General features: G+C 46.2%; 1 protein-coding gene across 4 annotated transcripts in view; it reads right to left on the bottom strand.

Moving 5' to 3' along the window:
- The window catches only part of Epb41l4a (erythrocyte membrane protein band 4.1 like 4A), a 773501-nt gene that overhangs the window by 367056 nt on the left and 388823 nt on the right, over positions 1 to 17622 (bottom strand). The gene's annotated exons all lie outside the window — the stretch shown is intronic.

Here is a 17622-nt window from a genome sequence, read left to right as displayed (position 1 = left end):
TGCTGCAGAACGCCTTTGGCATCCCACCACACAAACAGACTACGCCCAGGCCCTATGGAAAGACCCACTGATGGGAATATGGAACGGCCCTGACCCAGTCATTATCTGGGGAAAAGGATCAGCTTGCATTTATAATTCTAAAGAAGGGGGAGCTAGATGGTTGCCTGAAAGATTAATAAAACCATATAATAAACAATAAAGCCATATAATTAATTCCAGGGTGGCGCCTGAGAACAAAAATATTTTTCTTTTACAGGTCAACAACCATGATGATGAGGCCTTCCCTGTCGTCACTCCGCATGATGCTATTGACGGTGATGCTCTCTGGCAGAAGTTGTCCTCCAAAATCGACGAGGATTAGACTTACTTTTTCTACAGCAAGGAGGCTTATGCCCGGTTTTAAAGGAAAAATGCTGCGTATATGTAGATAGAACAGGACTTGTTAAGGATAGCTTAGAAAAAATTACAGCTAGCCTAGAAAAGCGAAAAAGAGAAAGGGAAAAACAAGAATCTTGGTATCAAAATTGGTTCTCCACATCTCTCTGGCTATCAACACTTTTATCCTCCCTCTTGGGCCCCCTTGTGGGACTTCTCCTCCTAATTTCTTTTGGCCCTTGGGCTTTTCAGCGCCTTACGCGATTTATAAAAAATCAAATTGATTCTGCCTTTTCCAAAAACTTAATCTCGGTGCATTATCATCGCTTAGAGGCTCAGGATGACCCTGTAGGGTCCAAAACAAGCACTCCCGAAAGAGGGCTCCAGTTTCATACACTTCTTGGCTGATAAACCCCAAGCGGCTAGAGAGGATCCAATGACGGGATTATTATGGAGCTTACCCTGGGTGGCACAACATACAGAGGCCGTCGAGGCCGGCTCAACAAGGCATGTTGCCAGGAGTAAGGGTCCCTCCATATAGCCTAAGACAGGGTGTTCTCTCCACCTATAGAGACCTTGTTCTTTAAAGGAAAGGGGGAATTGTCAGAGACCAAGGAGTTAAACGGAACAAAGCAAAGACCCTCTAGCCTTGAGCAAATCGCATCTGGTTGAGTCATCTGCACAAAATACTTCTCGGAATAACCGCAGGTTGTTGCTTGGGTTAGCACAATGGCCAAAAGAACAGCCTGACCCACCCCTAACCTTGAGACTTCCCGTTCTTGTTATCACAAAAACTCTCCATCCCCCCCCCTCTATACTCCCTTCCTTACACTCAGGGTATATAAACCCTGCTTTACTTTTAATAAATGAGACCTTGACGCGACTCAGATTGTCTCTGTCTTTCTTTATGTGCCTGGTCTCCTTCTTCTCTTTCCCCCATCGGTTTTCTTCTTTTAGGAGGAGCCTCCTCGAGCCTCATGAATAATTGAACCCGCGGGACGGGGGAAGTGGCGGCCAACGTGGGGCTCGAGGCATGGTGACCTACCGGACGGCGTGGAGAGCAGGGGACCCCGATTATATTAAGATAGAGACACCCACACCGCATCGCTCGTGCACCGTGGGAGAGTCTTGAGGTAAGTTCTGCCGTCCCATCAACCATGGGCAAAGCGTTATCAAAAGAGGTTTTATTTATAAAAGAAATGAAAGGATCACTTAGGGAGAGAGGAATAAGAATTAAAAAGAAAGATTTGGTAAAATTCTTTTGTTTTGTTGGAGAAAAGTGTCCGTGGTTGGTCTTGCACAGACCAGACATCCATCCCCTTACCTGGAATAAGGTAGGAAAAAAATATCAATGATTTACTCCGTCAGGGAGAGGAAATCCCCGAGGCCTTCTTTAGCTTCTATGGGGTTATTAGAGATATTTTAAAGGAAGCAGAGGAGGGAGGTGACAGTGCTCGCTTACTAGCTTTAACAGAGGATTACCTAACGGAGTCACGTTGCCCGTCTCGCAAAAGCGAAAGTGACAATGAAAAACCTATGGTCACTGGCCTTCGGCCTGGCTCTCGCACTCCCTCTGTGATTGATGAGCCTGTGCCCTCAGGACGCCGCTTGGCGCCACCTTTAATCTCCGAAAAAGAGGAACAAGTCCAACCCCCTTTAGAAGACAGCATCAAGAACCATACTAAAAAGAAAAATATGTCACTAAAACCTTATAGAAATATTTATCCTATTATTCCTAAGACTTCTCCTGATAATGGCAGGCTCAACCCCCCCTCTGAGGTGGAGCTAGAGGAGGAGGCAGCGCATTATGAGGAAGAAAGATATGGCCGTTTTCCTCTTCCCCAAGTTTCTGCAGCTACACAGACTCCAGAGATAAGGGCCCTTCACTGGCCCACCCCTCCCCCCTATCCAGACACCTCTCTCCCATCAGCCCCACCACAGGAAATGGTGAGATCATTTTCTGTTCCTCCGGAGGTGCAAGGTCTCCTTAAATCCAAAGACTCTCTCTTGAAACAAGTGACAGAATTAAAAAACGTGCTTCATTTAAAAAGAGATTTAAGGGACCTCACTTTGCAAATTCATGATTTACAAATGGATCTTGTTGGGGAAGCCATGACTACCCCCCATGCCTCGGGTAACAAGCCCGCTAAAACACCCTCGGCCTCAAAGAGCCGCAATAATAGACTCAGATCCGGGGCGCAAACTGTTTCCCTCTCCTTCCCCGTAATTACTCGCTCTAACACTCAACCTCGGGAACAAGAGGGGGAGGGAGGAGAAGCGGGAGAAGAGGAGGTGGACACCACCAGAAGGCAGGAGGAGGGACAAAACCTAGATTCCTCTGCCTCCGAGGAGGAAGGGGGTGATCAGGAGGAGGCAAGGAGACATTCTCAAATTACATATAGGAGATTGACGTTTAAACAAATTAAAGAACTACATTCGGCTGTTAAGAATTATGGAATTAACGCCCCTTTTACTTTAACAGTACTGGAGGGCCTCGGGGGTGAGGGACATTTATTGCCTCTTGAGTGGCACAAGATTGTACAGTCTGTTTTAACCAGGAGTCAATATCTAACCTGGAAAGCTGAATTTATAGATAAGGCAGAAATCAAGCTATTACCAATAAAAAACATACACAAATGGCTTCATGGTCTTCTGATAAAATTTCAGGGAGGGGCAAATTTGCCTCGGAGGAAAAACAACAAAAACTCCCTGCAGGAATATTAACCCAGACTGCTCAGGCTGCCCTGGCCGCCTGGAGAGCCGTGCCTGCTGCAGGAGCGGTTACTACCTCTCTTTCCAGGGTAGTACAAGGCAATAATGAACCATATTCTCAATTTGTTGCCAGACTGTTAGAAGCAGCTGAAAGAATATTAGGTGAGGTAGATACAGATGATATTATAGTTAGACAGTTGGCCATAGAAAATGCTAATGCAGCCTGTAAAGCTGCTTTAAGAGGCAAAACAAAGACCCTAGATTTAAATGGTATGATTAAAATTTGCAATGATGTGGATTCCTTTGAACATAAAATGTCTAAATCTATTAATTTGGCCATTGGAGCCATACTCCAAAACCAGACTCCACCTTCAGGAAAACTAGGACGAATATCTAGCCCTAAAAACTGTTTTAAATGTGGACAAATTGGACATTTTGCTAGAGAATGCCCTGGAACTATTAAACAACCCAACGTTCCTGGGACGATTCCCCTCCCCCTTCCCCCTGGCCTTTGTCCTAAATGCAAAAGAGGCCGTCACTGGGCTAGAGAGTGCCGGTCCAAAACCGATATAAACGGCCAGCCCTTATCTGCGGTCTCGGGAAACGGGCTATGGGCCCCAGTAGGGGGCCCTACCTACCCACCACGACAACCAATGACCCCTCCCGCCCAAAATCTGCCTCTGATGCAAACAGCGCTGACTCAGACTTGTTCCGAGCCACTGCAGGCAGCGCAGGACTGGACCTCTGTTCCTCCACCACCAGAATTATAACTCCAGAGGAAGGAACAGTTGTTATAAACTCTGGAAGGTTCGGGCCTCCCCCGCCAGGAATGTTTTTTCTTATTATAGGCCGAGCTTCAAGCTCACTGCAAGGACTCTCTGTCATTCCCTCGGTGGTTGACACCGATTATTCAGGTGAATTAAAAATTTTAGTTCATGCCTCTCAAGGCCCTCTTGCCATATCGGCAGGCCAACGCATTGCACAAGCCCTCCCTCTGCCCGTAACAGGACAGTTCCCATATAAGCATCCCCAGCGTGGCAATTCTACCCCAGGATCAACAGATATATTTTGGGTACATCAATTGACAGAATCTCGACCAACTTTAAAACTTTTTTTGGAAGGAAAACAATTCCTGGGTCTTTTAGATACAGGGGCCGATGCTACTGTTATTGCAAAACAACATTGGCCTATCTCTTGGCCTCTGGAACCCACCGCTACCCATTTAAAGGGTATTGGGCAGACTCAAAATACACTCCAGAGTTCTAAAATATTAACATGGACAGACCCAGAGGGAAACATTGGGACAGTTAAACCTTTTGTGGTGGACGGACTCCCTGTAAATCTATGGGGGAGAGATATAATGACCCAAATGGGAGTTATCATGTTCAGTCCTAATGAGACTGTGACTAACATGATACTCAAGTCTGGATATTTGCCAGGAAAAGGGCTGGGAAAGCATGAGCAAGGAATTAGTCACCCAATTATACCCATCCCTAAATGGGATAGAAAAGGTCTTGGGACCGACCTTTTTTCCTAAAGACCACTGCTCCCCCTGCACTCCAAGCCGATAAAATAACTTGGAAATCTGACAATCCGGTTTGGATAGACCAGTGGTCCATGCCTCAAGAAAAGGTTCAGGCTGCTCTTCAGTTGGTGCAGGAACAATTAGAGCAGGGACATCTTGAACCTTCTACCTCTCCCTGGAATACTCCCATATTTGTTATAAAAAAGAAAAATGGGAGTTGGAGGTTACTGCAGGATCTAAGGGAAATTAATAAAACCATGGCACCCATGGGAGCCCTACAACCTGGACTGCCCTCTCCCACAGCTATCCCTAAAGGATTTTTTAAAATTGTAATAGATATAAAAGACTGTTTTTTCTCCATTCCCCTCGATCCTGGAGATTGTAAAAGATTTGCCTTTTCCATACCCATGATCAACCATAAAGGCCCCAATCCCAGCTTTCAATGGCGAGTGTTGCCACAGGTTATGGCTAATTCTCCCACTCTTTGTCAAAAATTTGTGGCTCAATCCATAGACCCAATTCGTGTTCAATATCCTCATATATATATTATACATTATATGGATGACCTATTAATTGCTGCCAAACTAGAACTGGAGGCACATCAAGTGACTCAAAAAATAGTTATTGCTTTACAAGACAGAGGACTTTTTATCTCCCCAGAAAAAATTCAAATTTGCTATTCCTTCTTGTTCCTGGGTTTTCAATTAGAACCCTCTTTAATATATGCTCAAAAAATTCAAATCAAAAGGAATAAGCTAAATTGTCTAAATGATTTCCAAAAACTCCTTGGAGACATTAATTGGCTACGTCCTCACCTTAAATTAACAACAGGAGATCTCAAACCCCTGTTTAATATTCTACAGGGAGATTCTGACCCTTCCTCCCCCAGAAAACTTACGCCCGAAGCTGAAAAAGCCCTAATAAAGTTAGAGGAGGCCATTACACAACAAAATATAGGTTACTTCAACCCCTCCTTGACCCTTTATTTAATCATTTTTGCCACAGAATTTACACCCACCGGTTTATTGTGGCAAAAAACCGTGCCCCTGTTATGGATTCATGCCTCCGCCTCTCAGTCCAAGGTACTCCCCTCCTACCCCTTTTTGGTCTCCCAACTTATTTTTCTGGGACTCAAGACTTCTGTCAGATATTTTGGCAAGGATCCTGATATCATAATTACCCCTTACTCTAAGGAACAAATTAATTGGTTACAACAAAGACAAAATGATTGGGCTGTTTTATGCACTGGGTTCCAGGGTAGCTTTGATACTCACATGCCCAGCGACAGACTTATTCAATTCCTTAATATTACTCCTTTTGTTTTTCTAAAAAATACCTTGATAAAGCCCATCCCCAATACTTTGAACATCTTCATTGATGGTTCAAAAAATGGAAAAGCTTCATATGTTATTAATAATGTTTCCCACTTTGTAAATACTTCCTTTAAATCTGCTCAGTTAGTAGAATTATTTGCTGCGCTTTGTGTTTTTCGGTTATTAAAGACCCACCCTTTTAATCTGTTTTCGGGTAGCCATTATGTTGTTAGAGCTTTACAAGTTTTAGAAATGGTTCCGGTTATTCAGCCTACTACACCTACTTTTCAATTATTTTTTGAATTGCAAAAACTTATTAGACAACGTTCGTACCCTTTCTTTGTAGGACATATTCGTGCTCATTCTGGCCTACCTGGGCCACTAACCCGGGGCAATGAATTAGCTGATTTGGCAACCCAAATAGTTACCTTATCTCAAACAGTTAATCCGGTGACCCTGCACAAGAGGCCCATGCTGTTCACCACCTTAATGCTCATACCCTGCGCTTAAAATTTAAAATTACTAGAGAACAGGCAAGACAAATTGTTAAAAACTGCAAAAATTGCCTAACCCTGCTCCCTGAACCCCATGTAGGTGTAAACCCCAGAGGGCTCATACCTGGACAACTTTGGCAGATGGATGTTACTCATGTCCCCTCCTTTGGAAGGTTAAAAAATGCACATGTTACCATTGATACCTTTAGTGGATTTATTTGTGCCTCTGCTCATTTAGGGGAGGCCACAAAAGATGTTATAAACCATCTCCTATATGTTTTTTCTGTCATGGGACAACCCCAAGCTATAAAGACGGACAATGGGCCGGGATATACCAGTCAAAAGTTCAAACAATTTTGCTCCCAAATGAGCATAAAACATATTACTGGAATCCCCTACAACCCCCAAGGACAAGGAATAGTGGAAAGGGCTCATCAGACTTTAAAAAACACCCTCATTAAACTTGCCTCACAAGAAACATTATATTCCCTTAAAGGAAACTATAAGACTTTGCTATTACATGCTCTCTTTGTTTTAAACTTTTTAACCCTTGACGCTAATGGCAAATCTGCTGCAGAACGCCTTTGGCATCCCACCACACAAACAGACTACGCCCAGGCCCTATGGAAAGACCCACTGATGGGAATATGGAACGGCCCTGACCCAGTCATTATCTGGGGAAAAGGATCAGCTTGCATTTATAATTCTAAAGAAGGGGGAGCTAGATGGTTGCCTGAAAGATTAATAAAACCATATAATAAACAATAAAGCCATATAATTAATTCCAGGGTGGCGCCTGAGAACAAAAATATTTTTCTTTTACAGGTCAACAACCATGATGATGAGGCCTTCCCTGTCGTCACTCCGCATGATGCTATTGACGGTGATGCTCTCTGGCAGAAGTTGTCCTCCAAAATCGACGAGGATTAGACTTACTTTTTCTACAGCAAGGAGGCTTATGCCCGGTTTTAAAGGAAAAATGCTGCGTATATGTAGATAGAACAGGACTTGTTAAGGATAGCTTAGAAAAAATTACAGCTAGCCTAGAAAAGCGAAAAAGAGAAAGGGAAAAACAAGAATCTTGGTATCAAAATTGGTTCTCCACATCTCTCTGGCTATCAACACTTTTATCCTCCCTCTTGGGCCCCCTTGTGGGACTTCTCCTCCTAATTTCTTTTGGCCCTTGGGCTTTTCAGCGCCTTACGCGATTTATAAAAAATCAAATTGATTCTGCCTTTTCCAAAAACTTAATCTCGGTGCATTATCATCGCTTAGAGGCTCAGGATGACCCTGTAGGGTCCAAAACAAGCACTCCCGAAAGAGGGCTCCAGTTTCATACACTTCTTGGCTGATAAACCCCAAGCGGCTAGAGAGGATCCAATGACGGGATTATTATGGAGCTTACCCTGGGTGGCACAACATACAGAGGCCGTCGAGGCCGGCTCAACAAGGCATGTTGCCAGGAGTAAGGGTCCCTCCATATAGCCTAAGACAGGGTGTTCTCTCCACCTATAGAGACCTTGTTCTTTAAAGGAAAGGGGGAATTGTCAGAGACCAAGGAGTTAAACGGAACAAAGCAAAGACCCTCTAGCCTTGAGCAAATCGCATCTGGTTGAGTCATCTGCACAAAATACTTCTCGGAATAACCGCAGGTTGTTGCTTGGGTTAGCACAATGGCCAAAAGAACAGCCTGACCCACCCCTAACCTTGAGACTTCCCGTTCTTGTTATCACAAAAACTCTCCATCCCCCCCCCTCTATACTCCCTTCCTTACACTCAGGGTATATAAACCCTGCTTTACTTTTAATAAATGAGACCTTGACGCGACTCAGATTGTCTCTGTCTTTCTTTATGTGCCTGGTCTCCTTCCTCTCTTTCCCCCATCGGTTTTCTTCTTTTAGGAGGAGCCTGCTCGAGCCTCATGAATAATTGAACCCGCGGGACGGGGGACCTCTGAGCCTAGAGAATAATTAAACACCTAGATATACAGTGTTGCTCAACAGCCATCAAGTGTAGATCCATGCAGTATAAGGGTTGAAAGATGAGCAGAGGTCCAGAGATAGAAAAATAGAATGAGGGGGTAAGTAGGTAGCGTATTTGAGTACAAAGTTTGGAAAGTATTAGAATAAAACGTATGTGTTGCTGCACGACTAGCTCTTAGCCCAACCAGTGGCCTCACAGTGGACCATGGGATGGGTCTGCGAGCTTCCCTCTGAGCGGGGTTGGCGGACGTTTTCAAGAATCACAACAAATCAGAGAAAGACTGGATAAGTGGGACTGCATTAAACTGCAGAGCTTTTGTAAGGCAAAGGACATAGCTAGGAAACTAATCGGGAAGCCTACAGAGTGGGAGAAGATCTTCACCAACCAAAGAACGGACAAAGGCCTCATATCTAAAATATATCAACAGCTCAAAAAATTGAATCACTCCAAAACTAACCTCCAAAGTAACAACCATCCCATTAAAAAATGGGCCAAAGACTTAAAGACAGTCTTCTCTGAAGAAGAAACAAAAATGGCCTATAGACACATGAAGAAATGCTCAACACATCTGGTCATAAAAGAAATGCAAATCAAAACAACTCTAAGATTCCACCTCAATCCAGTTAGAATGGCCAGGATCAGGAAAATGAATAACAACAGATGCTGGAGGGAATGTGGCCAGGAGGGATCACTACTACACTGTTGGTGGGAGTGCAAACTCGTTCAACCACTATGGAAAGCAGTGTGGCAGTGCCTCAAAAGGCTAAACATAGAACTCCCCTATGACCCAGCAATTCCACTACTTGGCATTTACCCAACCATCCAGAAACATGGACATACTAAATCCACTAGCACAACAATGTTCATGGCAGCACTATTCACCATAGCAAAGATATGGAACCAACCTAGATGTCCCTCAGTTGATGAGTGGATCAACAAGTTGTGGTATTTGTACACAATGGAATTCTATGCTGCTGTCAGAAAGAATGACATCACCCCATTTGTTAGGAAATGGAAAGACTTAGAAAAAATCATATTAAGTGAAGTAAGCCAGGCTCAAAGGAACTTAGGCTCAATGGTTTCCCTCATTCGTCATAATCAGTAGAAACCTTGGGCTCTACTAGCAGAGATCTGCAATAGAGCAAAATCTTGATACATAAGGCCATAAAATGGGAAACTAATTGAAAGGACCTCCAGGATATTGAAACAAAAGCCATATAATGGATGATTGTTGTCCTTAATGTACTATGTTGTCTCTCATCTCCTTTCCTGTCCCTTGGTTATCTCATATTGGTATAGTATCTCACTTTGTTATGTGATATATTGAATTTCTTTGTATTTGGATATTTGAAATTTGAAAGGGAATAGGGGAAAACCAAGATGGGTGGGAAGTGTGACGGGGGGGAGGGAAATGGGTACCAAGACATGTGAAAGGGTATCAATGTATGTGAATTAATGCACCTTCTACCTGGCAAATATCATGTAACACTTTTACTAATTACAATTAAAAAATATGGAGAAAAAAAAGAATCTGCATATAGGAAGCTACACCGCTGTGGGAATATTCTGTTGTCCAGAGGGATTGGGCAAAGCTTCTTCAAGAATTTGAATAGGCTTTGAATGGCAAGTGCAATTCTACTGAGAGTCCAGAGAAGTGAGATGGGATTAAAGCGAAACACAAGAAGGATGGGCTTGGAAAGGACAGCATGAGCACGGCATCATGATAGCACCATCTTGGGCCAATGAAAGTGGTGACTGATCAGAGGATCTTCAGATTGCTAAAGACTTTCTAAGGCCTAGGGTCAAGAGACAAGGAATCACAGAATGATTCTAAGAAATGGCCCAGGAGTCTTGTGATAGACGGCATGCAGGAAAGAATGTGATGGCCTCAGAACTCCACTCAGAAGATGAACAGGCCCTGGGAGAGGGCACTGGCTGGAGAGGACTTCACACGCTTCTAGGTGGCCAGTCGCAGGGTGACCTTCTTTTACACACTCCCCTTTCACCAGCGATTGCGTTTCTGAATCCTCTGAGATCACCACCCAGAGTTTGTGAAACACGTGCTGCCCTAGACACGGTGGAGGTGAGCAGGACAGCCAAAACCCATGGAGAGGAGCCCTGGACCTGTGATATCCCTCAACTCCAGTCCCTATGGGACTGGAAGGGAGGCCATATCAAGAACATCGTGAACCTCAGGGACCCCTGGTCAGAATGCAAGCGTCAGCAAATATGGTTACAAAGAGAGAGCTTCTTCTTCATGGACTGACCACAGGAAGACATTGGAGGTGGGAAGATGTTGTGCTTCTTGGGGTCACTTCCAAGATGACAACTGAAGGCCTGGGGGAATCTCTGGAGGCCACAATTGTGTGGGGGAAGCCAGGAGAGGCGCATGTAAAACTGTGCATCCGAGAGCCAGGAGAGTGGCCTGGGAGTAGATTGGCTGCCTACCATGCAGATTCCTCAGTACCACGTAAACAAAACAAGCCAGAAAGCTTTCTGTGGTTCAAGTGGTAGAGCCCTGGACTGGAGAGAGCCCAAGGATAGCGCTCAGGGCCCGAGTTCAAGGCCCCGGGTCTGCAAACAGATATTCTTTAATAAAAATCAAGGGAAAACAAACAGCACCTGTCCAACTGCAGCAAGTCCCACACTGGCCCCAAACTACACAGCACAGAGTTAGATGGGGCTGGGACCTTAGGAGCAGACTCCACCCACTCTGCCTGGATCCTTAATATACTATGTTGTCTCTCATCTCCTTTGCTGTCCATTGGTTATCTCATATTAGTATAGTATCTCACTTTGTGATCTGATATGTTGAATTCCTTTGTATTTGGATATTTGAAATTTGATAGGGAAGGGGGGAAAACCAAGACGGGTGCAGGGTGTGGGGGGGGAGGGAAATGGGTACCAAGCCATGTGAAGGGGTATCAATGTATGTGAATTAATGCACGTTCTATCTGGCAAATATCATGTAACCGTTTTACTAATTACAATAAAACAAATGTAAAAAAAAAAAATCAAGGGAAAAGAAACAGCACCTGTCCAACTGCAGCAAGTCCCACACTGGCCCCACAGAGTTAGATGGGGCTGGGACCTTAGGAGCAGACTCCACCCACTCTGCCTGGATCCCCAGATCCTGGCCACACCCCCTATTCCTTCCTGTTGCTCGCTGACCAATGAGATCTGAGACTTGGGGCCACGCCCACATTCCACGCTGCCTAGCAACACTGGTGTGGTCTCTGGATGCTTACACCACTACCAGCAGTTGATGGAGGTAGAGGTGGCTGAGTGGTGAGCCAGAGAATCCAGGTGATTTGGCGATATACCGAGGAGACAGGAATACTTTTTGGTGAGTGGGAAAGTACAGGAGACTTCAAAGAGCCTGGGAATGTGGCCAGTCCATCTTTCCCGTCCCAGAGCTGGCAGGTCAGAAAGATCAAGGCCAAGAAAGAAACGACTGCAGGAACACCAGCAGCAGAACTGTGTTCATGGACCTGAACAATCCAAGAGCAACAGGAAAAAGAAAAGGGGAGGCAAGCCCAAGCCCAACACCAACACCACTGGGCTCTGTAATCCACGTGAGGGTGCAGCCAGAGACCACGCTGACCCTCAGCCTCGCCTGCCTTCGGGCACAGTCGGAGCAGCCAGGGTCAAGAGAGCCCCCGGTCCCAAGAACAACGAGGATCTGGAGAAGCGCTACCAGTGCCTGCTGCTGGCCCTGGACTGGAGCAAAGACAGACAGCAACAGCTCTTCAGTGAAATCCACCAACTGAAGCAGCTAAAGCAAGACCTGCAGGAACAACAGCAGGAAGAAAAGGAGAAGATGGCCCAGGTGCAAGAAACACTGAAAGCACAGTTAGAAGACCACAAGGTAGCCATCCAGATGTTGCTTTCAGAGAAAGGCCACTTACAATCTGCCCTGGCCCACATGCAAAAGGAAGCCAACCAAAGTCAAGTGGAGCATCAAGATCTGACCAGCCGCCTGCAGGCTTCTCAGCAGCGCAGCTTAGACCTGGAGATGGCCTTGTCTGCCTTCACCACCACGCAGAAGGACACTGAGCAGAAGAACAGACAGCTCATCCAAGGTCTGGGTGATGTGAAGCTGCAGCTCGAGGCAAAGAGCAGAAGCTGGGACAACCTGCAGGAGCTGAATGCAGCCTTGCAGGGGAAGCTGGACGTGCTCCGGACCCAGAAGGCCAACATGAAGTTTAGAATGGAAAAATTGCAACGAGCACTAGGGGAGCGGGCAGTGCTGAAAAGAAGACTACAGAACGTACAAAGTGTGGTGAGCGCATTGAGGTTGGAGAGGGACAAGTGTGCGGAGGACCTGAGGGTGGAGAGGGCCACGTGGACGGAGAAGGTGCGGCGGCTCTCACAGGAGATGAACCAACTCACAGACGAGCGGGAGGAAGACCTGTGGCAGATGGTGGATCTAGAGAAGAAGCTGGCAGAAACGGAGAAGAAGCTGGCCGAGGCGCAGCGCCCTGCAGGACCATCTCAGGCTGAGCAGCAGCACCAGCCCCAGGCCTGCCAGACGAAGGAGGACTTCAAGAACCTGCAGCCACAACTCCAAATGCAGGCTCAGGAAAACCAGAGCCTCGGTCTCCAGAACCTGGAGCAGCAGGAACGGCTGCTGATACCGCCGATGAAGGTGGAGGAGTGGGATCGGCATGACGAGGCTCAGCCCAACTTCCCTGACACCCAGAGATGCACAGCCCTGCCTACCAGAGAGCTGAAAGAGCAGCTGGAGCAGCTGCAGGAAGCTGTCCACAGGCTGAGCACTGAGAAGGACCAGCTCACCAGCCTCCTGACCTCAGAGCAGCGGGAGAAGAAACAGCTCCAGGAGAAGCTGGAGCAGCGAGAGATGCAGTTAGGAGAGTGGAAGGAGGTGGCTGAAGGAAGTTGGCAAGCAGCCCAGAGTCTACAGGAGCTCAATGCCCAGTACCTGGCCCAGCTGCAGGAACTCAGAGCCACCCGTGAAGACGACAGGGCCTCCATTCAGCAGCTGAGTGCAGAGAAGGAGGAGCTGCAGCAGCACCTGCTGAGGCACACCCAGGTGCTGGAGCAGCAGGAGCAGGACCTGACCTTGACCCACTGTCTGGAAGCCAGTAAGCAAGAGAAGGAGCAAGTCCAGGCCCAGCTGAGCTTCCTGGCTTTCCCCAGAGAAGACAGAGAAGGGGACAAGGAAGAAGCAACGGCTGAGGCGGCAACTCCAGCGGCCGTGACCATCCCAGAGGCTGTGGACAACCCACGAGGCACGCAGGCCCTTTACGTTAAGGCCCAATCAGGTGCTGAGGTGACCAAAGTGAAACTCAGCCAGCAGCTGCAGGAGCAGCAGGCCCGCTGCCAGTGCCTGGACAACCTGGCAGCCCAGTGCCAGACCACGCTGGAGCAGCAGGCCCTGTTCCCAGACAGCAGGAACCATGGTCCATCAGGGGACAGCAAGCAGGACACGCGGGGGTCTGAGAAGAAGATGAAAACCTGCTCTCTGTGGGCCGTGCCTGACCAGGTGGAGCACCAGAGTCCAGTGGGGGACCTCCAGCGCTGCTGCGCCCAGCTGTCCAAACCCATCAACGCCCTGGACGACCCCATAGTGCTGTGCAAAGAACGGATGGATTTCCTGCACCAGCCGTGTAAGGAGAAAGATGAGTGTGTCAAGCACCTGACCCAGGAGAAGGTGCAGAAGAAGAAGGAGCTGCAGGAACTCCTGGTGCTGCTTGTGGGGGAAGGCAAGGAGTGCCAGGGCCAGATGCCAGCACTCCCCGAGACCCCTGCTGCTGAGGCCACTTCACACCTGCCAGGCCCTTCCACCACTGAAGAGAGCAAGGAGCAGAAATTCTTTGCAGATGCCCAACTCCAAGAGACTGTGCAGCTGGCCCAGAAAGAGGCTGGGGGGCCTTGTCGCCTAAAGGCCTCCACCACAGAGCCCACTGTGATGCGGATGCCTGATACCCAGCCCCCTGAAGAGCTTTCTGGCCTGGGTAACCAGCGATCCCGGTTGGCTCCTTTCTTCTCCAGGCTGAGGAAAATGATGTGCTGCCGATAACGACTCTCCAAAGACTGCTCAGCCACCATGACAATCTCTTAAGCCTGGACCTGAGGGGTCATGACTGGACTTCAATCACATAGGACAGACACTGCGGGAGCTGGCCCTAACTCGAAGTCATCTAAACGCCCACTGCTTGTCGGGGAAGGGGGACCTTGATAGACTTTACACAAACAATACATTTTTACCAGCGAACATGCAGTGTCATGGTGTAATAGTCTACTACTTTAGGCTATCCGTGATCTTATTTTAGTTAGGAATTCCAGGTTATCATTCCCATTGTTATTTTCTGACATTATCATGCTGATTTATGGAGTAATTTCCAGAATTTAGGGGACCGGATAAAGTCATTTCCTCAGATGACTTATTTTCTCAAGTTTATAGGTTGGTGCATTTGTGAGCTTTAAAATTGTACTCTATCAGGAACACTCAATTTTCTCATTGGTGTTTTCCCACACCACAATCTTTGCACACTCTGGTGAAATAAACACTACCAGTGGAAAACTTTATCAAATCTGACAGGTTGGAAAAAGATATTGGTAGAACATCCCATAGGAGTAAAACATAGCCCAAGGAAATGCAGAAAGGAAATGTAGACTACTCCAGACAATCATAGAACACCTAGAGTGACAATATCAGACATCCCAGGTTTTCCCTTAATTTTTCAAGTGATAAATGTGGCATCCTCTATTTAATCTCATCTTCAGCATTTTAAAAGGGGAAGTAATTAGAAGAACATCACAAGGTGTATTTAATCAGTTGTGTCTAAATGACAGAAAAACAAAACGCCATACACTGGAAAAGTTAGTATGTGTAATCAAACACTTGGCAGAAATATGAGGATCACGGTTCAAAGCCAAAGCACGATATGTGCATGAGAAACATACCACTCTGAAAGTCATTTGAACAATGACCATATCCCGAAGGGGCTGGTGAGGGCTCGTCTGGGTATGTGCTAGTACGAGGGGACAGGGAAAATGGAATATAAACAAGTTCCAAGCAGTTTGCCAACAAGTGCGAGAATAGATCATGAACCTTGAAGAGATTAGAGGGAAAGGGAGGGCGGCGGAGAAAGAATGCTGGAGGAAGGGAGATCCATTGCAGACTGGTATGCCCATGGCAGAATCACACCTCCCTGTCCCCACTCGTGCCCTCTCTCCTGAACTACTGGATGCTTCTTAAGGGAAGGCAGAGAACACAACAAGAAATTTATAAAAAGCTAACAAATGGACAAATGAAACAATTCACAGAACGCAAAGTACAAATGACTAACAACTTCATGAAGACCATTAGTAACAAAGAAAGAGAAATGGATTGACACCTGACTCCCTCTCACCCCAATCACAATAGCTACCATTTAAAAACAAATTAAAAGTAGCTGGGGAAGGGAACAGAATTGTGTTCAGCATGATAGTCATTTCCTTGCATGCGCAAAGTCCTGGGTTCAATTCCTAGGTACCACAGAAACACACAACAAGGCCAGAAGTCTTGCTGTAGCTTAGGGGGTAAAGCACAACCTGTCAGAAACCTCAAGGATAACACCCTGGAATAGAGTTCAAGCTCCAGGACTTGCAACAAGGAAAAAAGAAAATTATGCTGGTGAAAATGTGGGGGAAAGAATCCTTGTGTACTGTTGGCAGAAAGGGATCCATTTGAAGAATCAGCATGGAGGTTCCTGAAAACATTAAAATAGGCCTACCATGGGATCCTCCTATACCAACATTGGGCCTATGTCCAAGGGAATAGAAGTGAGCATACAGTAGAGACATGGGAATACGCGGTGGGTTGTGACACTCTTCACAATAGCCAACCTAGGAGGGCCAGCCTAGATGCGCAACAACTAAGAAATTCATCAAGAAAAATAAAACCATAGCATTTGCAGGAAGATGAATAAAACTGGACATCATCATGTTGAGCAAGATAAACCAGACTCAGAAAGGCAAATGCCACGTGATAGTGATGATGATCATTCTCTAAGGAGGAGAATTTGGGGGAACACCATTTGATCGGAAAGGAAGGAGTGAGTGTGGTGGGGGACAAATGTGGTGGAAGTGTCTTGTAAGGATGAGTGCAAATAACCTGATGAAACCAACTAAAATGTAAAACAAAGGCAAGAAATGAGGAGAAAAGCAAGGGAAAATACTGGAAGAGGTGAATTGCATCCAAGCACATTCTATGATTGGGCCTGCTCTATGGGTCCTGAGTGACTGCCTGGCAAGTGTAAGACCGTAGTTTCAATCCCCAGTACTGCTAAAACAAGGAAGCAAGCAAGCAAAGGAACAAAAAGGAAAAATGCAATCACCAGAGATCCAAAGTAGGATATCAGAAGAGATAAGAAACTAGGTTTCAGAGAAACAACTCTCTATTAAGCGTGGAGTGCTGCCGGTTGGTATCTGTCCTCTGAAGCTCTCCCATTGCAAGTCATCAGATTCATTTCTTTGGGGGTAGTTGTGAGGGTAGTCTTGTCATAAACATGGATCCATGAGTCCTGTCCTTTCTGGACCTCAGAATTATTCCAGGACTGGCACACATGCAGGCACACTCACACACACGCAAACACAGAGAGGGTGTGGGGGAGTGTGTGTACATGTGTCCTTATAAAGGAGACTGGTTTAAAAAAAAGAAACGCATGGAGAAAGAGGTCACAAGATTCCTCTTCAACCAATAATGCTGGGCTAAGCATGCTCATCATCTCAGCTGTGTAGGAAGCCTCAACAGGAAGATCGTGGACAAAGCTGGTCAGGGCATAAATGCAAAACTCTCCCCTCCCTCCCCAACACCAAGTAGTGCCAAGGGTGCTATGCAAGCTTGGACAGAAAGCACCAGGCCATGATCTCAAACACCAGTAACACACATGCTGCATACCCTATGGAAAATGAAACACACACACTTAAACTTCATCCAAGTGTCACTGTCAGCTCTCCTAAGAGAATTCCACAGTGAAACCAACCAAGTCATAATTTCCTATCAGATGGACAGGGGCAAAACATTGGACAACTTACTCTTGAAGTACAAGATGAAATATTCCTAAATTTACCAGTAGAAAGAAGCACTGGTGGAAATTCTTTGAAGAGCAATATATTGCTATTGTGTCTCAAAAAATGTAAAACGCATCAATCTATGGTAGAGTAAATACATTTTTCACGTGATTTTATTGTGAACTTGCTCATGTGAAAG

Source organism: Megascapheus bottae, chromosome 4 (assembly GCF_031878675.1).
Source record: "Megascapheus bottae isolate mThoBot1 chromosome 4, mThoBot2.hap1, whole genome shotgun sequence".
Classification (NCBI taxonomy): domain Eukaryota; kingdom Metazoa; phylum Chordata; class Mammalia; order Rodentia; family Geomyidae; genus Megascapheus; species Megascapheus bottae.
The sequence above is the reverse complement of the archived record's forward strand: the minus strand, read 5'-3'. Positions and strand labels throughout refer to the sequence as shown.